Genomic DNA, 9,447 nt, shown 5'->3' with positions numbered 1-9,447 from the left:
TAAAAGTCGTTACTGATGCCGCGCACGCGCGCTGTTCAATTTCTCCTGCTCATGATGCGGGCCGATAAATTATGAATTAAGTCTGCAGCTATTATTTAATGTTAAACCCCCTCACTCGTTTTATTCGAATAGGTTTAATAGCTCGATCCCGACGATTGGACTTATTGTGTTTTCCGAGGGTGTCAAACATGAAGGGACGATTTTAAATCAGTCACCAGGACACACAGATTGCAGACGTTAATTCTACCGACGTCGATTATATATCTTTTACTGGTGATCCAAATACAGCGTCAGAGCACGAAAGCAGATATTTCCACCAAAATGTAATTCAACAAAAGTTGACCATGATTAATATCCTAAATCCTAATTGTAGCTCCGGCGAGATAAAAGGCAGTGTCACCAGTCCCGAAACCAGTCGAACAAAAGTTTTCAGTAGCCGTTTTGAAAGGTATTATCCTCGCTATTTGGAGAAGACCTACTTTCATTCATCGCTCCCTAACAAAGCAAATAATGATAATATAAATAACCAGCAAGTATGACTCGCTCCATGAAGATAAGTACAGTAAACCCCCGGACGTCCGGATTGTCGCCAGACTGACTGGCGACATGAAGTATAAAAGGCAGTATATAGTAAGACATAGGAGGATATTCGAGTTGTGTCTCGGCTCTCATGAGTTGCTCTGGGGATCGACTTCTCGTTCAAAATACAGGGATCTAAACTTACAGAGTAATTAGTGTCAAAGAGTTGAAATGAATGAGACTTTTTCGTTAATTCTGCCAAAATTTCCGGATTTTCAGAAACCACCACCCCCCTTGTCCAAAAATTCAAAACCACCCCCTCCCTATTTGCCGAACGTCCTAAGTAATGGCCCCGAGGACACCCTTTTTATTATCCTTTTATATCATTCGCCGTACTTGTTTCAACAACGCGCTCTTTGTATCACATCGCCGACGGTGGCCAGATTGTTCACATTTTGAGCATCAACAATAGCTTACGGCCATACTTCCATCTACAGAGAACTGTCTTTTAGAAATCGCGACTGACCATTTAGCTTTAAAAAACTCCTTCTCCCTAATAATTAATGTAGGGCTACAAGGAGCGATAGGGACGACCCAAAGGGTGTTAGTTCGACCGGGAAACATCAGCAGTAATGCATGGAATTGAATAGAGGCGCGCGATAGTGCGCGGCGCGCTAAAAACTTCTTTGAGTTGTGGCAACAAAGACTTTATACAGCCTCAGTTTGCTAGTAAGAGCGGTTTTTCACATGACGCCGACGGCGTAGTCTACGACTACTTTGTAAAAATGAAAATATGTTTTTTACCCAAGCTAACGTTATCATAATTTGAAGGGTCACATTTCGATCATTTTCAATATTGTTAGCTCCTAAACATGCGACTTTTAAGTGACATCAATCTATGGTTGCTAAGAAGTAAGAGTCGTCCTAGTAATGTTTTAAACAATTTCTGCTTGAATAAGAAATAAATAAAACGAGTAGATTTTACTTTACAATAAAAATAAAATAAACTCCTTAGTTTTTCCTTCTAAAAGAACATCCCTCGGTGATTCTGGCTTTTCCTCCCGTTGATTGGCAGAGAATGGTGTTGCATGCGCTGCAAAGCACTACTGTCTGGGCGTGGGAGAAAACTGTCGTAATCTGTAAAAAATCATCGGTAAGTAAGTATACATAATTGCGTTAGGAAACAGTGTACAAATTGGATATTAATAAAGATCGAGTGTACAATGTATAGAGCTCAAATTTGAACTGTCCACTCTCACGTTATTACTGCTCACTGATACATGTTTTTGACTGTTTTTGCGAAAAGGAGAGATATTTAAGGTATTGAAATCCAATCATTATGAACTACACTCCGTTCTCATATTACACACATAACATACAGTTAGCACACACAAAGCAATTATCTCAGCTCTCGAATAACTCTTTGAGATGGCGAGTCTGTCTAGTTCATTTTATCAAGAAACTTAGTTAGTGAATAATATCCACTCTTTTTCTACACTTATATTAGTTGTGGAACTACACGCAGAGTTCAATACGTTGAATAAGGGTACATAATACATATAAAGGTATACACTAAACATTTATCTTGGCTCTCCTTTACTTATCAAGTTTCCCAGTATACGTATGTGACCTAGTTCATAATAAACTTATTGGTAGTGTGGGTTAGGACAACTGCCAGTCTCGGTCAGATTGTGGATAGTAGCTGAAGGGTACAGTAAAACTCCAATTACGCTCTTCCCAAAACTTTTTGAAAATATTTCTCAATTCAATATCACTTAATTTGTCACAATACGGCTTTGAACGGGATATCAAGCTTGCCAAGATCATTGCTTACCCTATCTACCCCTTACTAAACCCTACTAAAGTCTTTGTCAACTTAACCCTGAGGCCCTGATTGGGAACCCTGAGGCCCTGATTGGGAACCCTGAGGCCCTGAATCAGTACTGTGCGGGAGGAACCATGTGACCCACCTGGGACTCATACCCCGGTTTAACATGTTATTTAACTTCCACCTTAAGTATGTATACAATTATTATCAAGGTTTCACTGTATTATAATGGGTAAATTAGGGTAAATTGACAACAAATCATTTGCTGAACATAAATATTTGCTATTTGGCTAGGGGCAACTAGGGACAACACCTTTTCATGATCAATGAACATAGTGACTGAACATGGCTGATGTAATGTGGTCATTTGTTAGATCTAACTGTTATCGGAAGATTGTAAAATAAAAGAGATTATCTCATGTTTGCAAGTCACGTGACTAAACATAACAAGCACTGAAAATGTGCCAGCAGGTGATTATACCACATTTTAAAAGGATGATTTCATACTGTATTGTAATTGCTGTTTTAATTATATTTTATTATATACCTGCGTCTCATAAGTAGTATAGGGTTTCGGACAGTTGTGAAGCTAATTTCCTAACGAAGAAAATTAATACAAAATAATAATTTTACGACAAGTTACACTCGATCATTTCCGTCAACCTATGTAATCATAAAAGACCTTAGAAATCCGGAACAGATGTATAACATGTAGGACAAAATTTTGACATCTAGATTCTAGAACCATATCTAGACCCAACTATAAGTATTGTAAAAAATGATGTTAGGGTCCCGATCTCGGTCGTTCACGTATTACGAAATCACTGATGATTGCACAAGTGTTATTTTAACACTACAGCTCTAGCTACTAAAACTTATCATTTAATTAATTAATTAATTGTAAAACTGATAACAGAAGGGGGTACAAATTTGCCAAATAGTGATTAAGTAACAACTGATTACGCAATATGTGAATGACTCCGGCCCTTATGATACGCTGCTCCCTAAAAGCGGCTTTGGATATCGTAAAACGGGAACCCTTAAAGTGTCCAGGCGTGAAATTTGGATCGAATCTTCTTCGGTAATCTGCAATCGCGAGTAACGACCTCAGCTCGGGATTGATGCGGATAATCGGACCGGCAATGTCGTTCATAATGTCAGCCATAAAAGCAGTTTATCTAAAATTTGGAGCGTGATAAGAGCTCCGCTAAAACGGTAGTATAAAGTGCAAACTCTTGTCTACAATCTACATTAGAATAGAATAACCGGAAACATCAGAAAATTTCATACGACGAAACGAAAATGATCACGTGAAGTCGTCTTGAGGGTCGAACTAGAAATATTTGTATTTACCCGATCCATTTAAATAAATTTGATATCATGAATATGATGCTGTTCATTAAAACGACGAAACGTCGAATAATTCCTTTCCTGATAAGAGCATTTAAATGTAGGTATGCACATATTCCGTTCCAAAAAGTCTAACTGGAGATGATCTAGCAAATGATAACCCGGTAACTAACCTTGTAACATCCGGGGCATTTAACATCCATGAAGTAGGAGTTGGGAGACTGAACCAATCTCTTGAGCTTGTGGGACCTTTTCTCTTCCTCTGCGGTAGGGTGCAACAAGTCCTTTGATAAAGGCATGATTTCTATAACACTAAAAGAGGGATTCGGTTAGTATTGTCCGATGTGTTACATACAATATTGACTTTAATATAATATAAAAATAGCGATAATTGCACTGCGCTCACCGTGTAGCATTGCAATACAAGTTAAGTAAATCATGGACGTTTTGGGAAGTATTGGAACGTTTGTCAGCTCGCTCCACATATTTAACTGAAACGCATCAGGACTTTAATATTTGGATAACAGAACTTGCGAAAGCCTCCAGTTGTGATGAGTAAGGGTTTTCAGCAGAAAAACCATAATTTAAGAAAGTTGGTGTTTGAGGCATACAGAGGAATGAACCAATTTGTCAAAGAAACTATCAGTATGACGGTCATTTCGATGTCATTTCGTGAAGGATGTCATTTCGTGAAGGACGTCATTTCGTGAAGGACGTCATTTCGTGAAGGATGTCATTTCGTGAAGGATGTCATTTCGTGAAGGATGTCATTTCGTGAAGGATGTCATTTCGTGAAGGATGTCATTTTGTGAAGGATGTCATTTCGTGAAGGATGTCATTTCGTGAAGGATGTCATTTCGTGAAGGATGTCATTTCGTGAAGGATGTCATTTCATGAAGGATGTCATTTCGTGAAGGATGTCATTCAATTTCGTTTCGTTTCAGTCCGTTTCATTTGTCACATGGTAGGCGCACTATTAATAGATAAAAACGTAGCGCAATATGCTGAACGACAGTTAACAAACTTAAGGAGTGAACAGTATTTTTATAATCTGATCGAATTGGAGTGAGAACAACCAGAACAAACAATGTTATGAAAAAAATGCTGACTAATTCTTGTCTTTTTGAAAAGACACAAACTGTAAAACCTGCACAGCACTCGCAAAAAGGAGTCTGCTGATTCTGCCACTCTCTACAATTCATTTGTATACTAGACTTCAGTAGCCCGCCAAACATTAAAAATGAAAATGTGGACAAGTAAACCAACTTTACTTTACGATTTCATGAGTCTTGATCATCAACTGATGGAATATCCTGTAGTCAAAGAGAATACTCAATCGTCAATGAAGAGTACATGGTCGCTTTAGATAATTGTACTTATTGCTTGGAGTGGTGCTCGTATCTAATGAATACCTCCGAATAATATAATGATCAAAGAACTACATCTATTATGACAGCTTGACTTGAAAAAGTACTCCTCGAACTATCAAAATAGGAGTGACATCAACCTTGCATTTGATTAAGCCTTGCATCTGATTAAGATATTGCTAAGTTTGCTCCTAGTTCAGAGTAGTATTGAGAAATTGGCCCAGCAGACGCATTAAACGCATGAAAGCTTCTTCATGCCACACTACTTCCTACCTTGTTTTTGACTATTTTCAATGGCTAGACTTGAACTTGGGTTCGGCTTTTCATCAAGCCATGGATAGAAAAAAACCTGAACATTTTAACCTTTCCGCGTGCGCCTGCAGAATAGAAATTCAAACTTTGGTAACTCCGCAATAACCTATTTGGTAAACAAAAAGGAAGCGCCTTCGTTTCGAAATCCTAAAAACAGCAGTGATTTCTCTCCAGGGAGACATAGGTGCGAGAAAGAAGTTTGTTAATATAGATAGTCTCGATATGAACTTGGAGCCACAAGGCCAAGGGTAATTTTCAAATGTTTCTCACAATATTTGAGATAGGGAATACATTAGAATTTCTGAAGGGTTGTTTTTATATGGGATCATTGTGATATTGTGTGTACATTGTTTGAATAACTTATATTTGGTGAACAAACTGATATGAATCCGGTCTGTAAATTTGTATTTTTCTGCACAAGTTTCTAAATAACAAATTCAGATTTGGAGTCAACTTCAAAAATCCCACGTTTACAGCCCATGTAGCTGGAGCTGGAGGTATTCGTACGATAATCAGGATCTATATCTAGAGGCCCATGCAATGGATTCGACAGCATGGGCTAGCAACGCCCATGCTGTATTGCCCAATATGTATTGATTCTTCTGTGGAAAATAAAAATTGTATTTTACTAAAATTGTATTTTACTTAACGACGAGCCACACTAACACAATGAAATAGCGCAATTACTATTCTGCACATATTATTTGAGACAGAGAGTGGATAACAATCACCGAAACGTTTAATTGTTATTATTTTGAATAAGAGCTTAATACACAAATTAGTAAATTAGAACCAAACTTAGGGATTCGAATGTTCTATGATGATTGTTATATCTATTCACTTGTCAGAAAACAAAACCTTAAGAAATGCAAAAGAAGTTACCTCCTCACCAAAACGAAGACCACACCCCTACTAAACTCACTCCTAACACCATCTACGAAATTTCCTGCTCAGAGTGTCCCTCCAAATACACCGGACAGACATACATACCCTTGATTCACCGCATGAAAGAACACGAACGATGTTATAGACTCAACACCGCCATTGACGAAACCACAGACAGAATCAAATCGGCCCCCGCACATCATGCCCTGAACACCGGCCACACCATCTCCTGGAACAACATAGAAGTCCTCAAATCCCTTACCTCACGCTCCCAACTTGACCTCACAGAACACGCAGCTGTACAATTCCGACAACCAGCCATGAACAGAACAGACCGCGCACCCAAATGTAGTTCCCTCTGGGACCCAGTCTTTCCGAAGATTGCCAAATCCTCAAAGTCCAGACCATCTGGTATTTTCTTCTCAACCTCAACAGAAGCCTACATTTTTTTCTCCTCGTTTTTTATTGACATTGTACTGTAATTTTGACTTTCCCACCCACAACACCCCCACCCTTCATCCTTGACACAACTCCATCACATAAAAGCATTGTCCACCACATCACCTTCAGCTGACGACGATTAACACATGTTTATTGAAAGCTTCTACAAAGTAAAATACAATTTTTTACAAGTTAGACAATCGTATCACTTAGGGGTCGTTCACATATTACGTAATCATTTTTTGGAACATTTTTACCCCCCCCCCCCCCCTCCGTAATCAGTTTTACACATAGCTATTGTGTCAAAATTACATATAGTGTCTTACATATAGTGTCACAAAAGACCTCACAGACCTGATTATCAACCAGCAAAACACCCTTGAACATTACATGTCAATTCAAAATGACACTATAAAAAGTCTCAAGGCAATCAAGGAGAAACACTTATTTACGGTTAGCAAATCAATAGAGGACAGTGTAAGAGATCCCAACCTAAAGAGATCTCTCCAGTTCATCAAAGAGAAAGGTTCAGGATGTTGGCTTACTGCACTTCCATTGAAGAGATTTGGCTACTCCCTGAACAAGATTGAGTTCCGTGATGCTCTGTACTTGCGTTATGGTTGGGAGATCCCTAACACCCCATTTCACTGTGCTTGTGGAGAGAGAGATAATGTGAATCACACACTTATATGCAAGAAAGGTGGCTATGTTTCTATGAGACACAACAACATCCGCGATCTAAATGCAGAGCTGCAGCGTGAAGTATGCAGAGATGTAGTGACTGAGCCAGCATTGATACCCCTTGATAATGAAGAAATTGTTGGTACCAATGCTGATAGAGCTGCACCTGATGTATCCTCAAGAGGTCTCTGGAGCACATTTGAACGAACATTCTTTGATGTCTGTGTTACCCACCCCTACTCACCCACATATGACAAAAAAGATATGGAACAGATCTATAAAGCTCATGAAATGAGGAAAATGAAAAAGTACAACAACAGAATCATCCAGGTGGAAAAAGGCACCTTTACCCCACTTATATACTCAACAAATGGCGGATGGGGTCCACAAGCCACAAGATACCACAAGAGACTCGCTGAAAAACTATCCCAAAAGAGAGGAGAAGACTATGCGGCTATTATAGTCAGCCAATTGGCCATTGCTATATTATGTGTATATTGTTTGAATATTCTTTTCCCATTTCAGCACTGTCACAGTCTTTAAGATAAATACTGGCTGTGCGGCTATTATGTGTTACATGCGCACCAGGATTAGATTCTCAATCCTCAGGAGCACCCTGATAGCGGTCAGGGGTGAGAGAGGGAGACGGCAATCGTATACATTGCCAGTCAGTGTAACTTCGTTTAACTTGATACCTGCCACCATGGACTATGAATGTTTCTAGACACTATCCTTTTGATATTGAGATATTGGTATCTCAGATCACGTGTACATCGTTCCTTTTCTATGACACAGTAATTTATTGACACTCACAGCTATAATTTTAATCATTGAATCAGTATTTTTATCTGTGCTCTGCGTAATGCATCACATGAATCAGTTTTTAATCTATTTACTTATTACACATTTGTGCTCTGCTTTAGCATCACTCGACTATTTAAAAAAATTGTTTGTTCAGGCCATGACCTTATAGTCAGCCAATTGGCCATTGCTAAAATTGAATGTAATTTATTCAATATAGTGTCTTACTATGTATAAAGCGAGACGATATATAACCGTACCATTCTACTGACATCACGGCATCTACTTTAACACGACTTTTCGCAAAAACCGTACAAGATATAAACTGAAACCTTTTTGACTGGGTCAAATGTCTTAATGGCATTCAAATCAGCATGAAAAAATAAAAACTAGGCCAATAAACAACAATTTTAGTGCCCAAAGTTTGGACCCTCAAGTGGTGTCAAAAACGCGAATTAAATAGGTAATAATTTATTTAGTCAAAAATGATTAAGTAATATGTGAATGACCCCTTATATGTTTTTAACCCAACTCCATTCAGCAAAAGAAGTATTTAAATTGCGGTAAGTGATTGAATCGAGAGAGGGGTTAGTTTCTCTATTTTGTTTCTCTATTCCTCATTTAGCAATGACGGGTGGAGGAACTTCAATGGCCCATTAAATATTAATGATAAATCTGCAATAACATGCTTTAAACAATTATTTCCCCATCAAATAGGCATAATATATCCTGACAATGCAAATATGCTCCTTAATTAAGTTACTTGGTATAAAACCATTAGAAAATTGAAAAAATTTTAATACTTTCAGCGCTGCTATATAACAAATAATTTGAGTTCAGGGATAGCATGTACTAGTACCCCCAAAGGGGAGACGTGAGTTATTTGTTGCTTGATTTGTTTGCTGTGCTGTCCTTATTAGCTGTGTGTTGCTTGGCTGTGCGATGTCAGGTACAGGTATAAAAACACCATCTACCGGAAATAGACGTGGCTCTGTGACAGGAACAGGGCCAACCGCTAAAAAAGAGCATCATAATGTTGATAAATGCCCATGCAGCCAATCGAATGCTGGAAGCTTCAAGCTAATATGCACAGGATGCAAACAGAACTGGCATGCAGATTGTCTGGGACTAAAGGGTATCACGAAGCCGTCAATAATGAAGCTGGAAAAGTGGTTATGTCCATTTTGCTACGTTGCACCCGTACCAACCACCATCAAAGATATCTCATACAACAACTTCTGCTACAAATGTCGGAACACCCTG

Source organism: Bolinopsis microptera, chromosome 7, assembly GCF_026151205.1.
Source record: "Bolinopsis microptera isolate Bmic1 chromosome 7, MBARI_Bmic_1.0, whole genome shotgun sequence".
Lineage (NCBI taxonomy): Eukaryota > Metazoa > Ctenophora > Tentaculata > Lobata > Bolinopsidae > Bolinopsis > Bolinopsis microptera.
Note: the sequence above shows the minus strand (reverse complement) of the source record.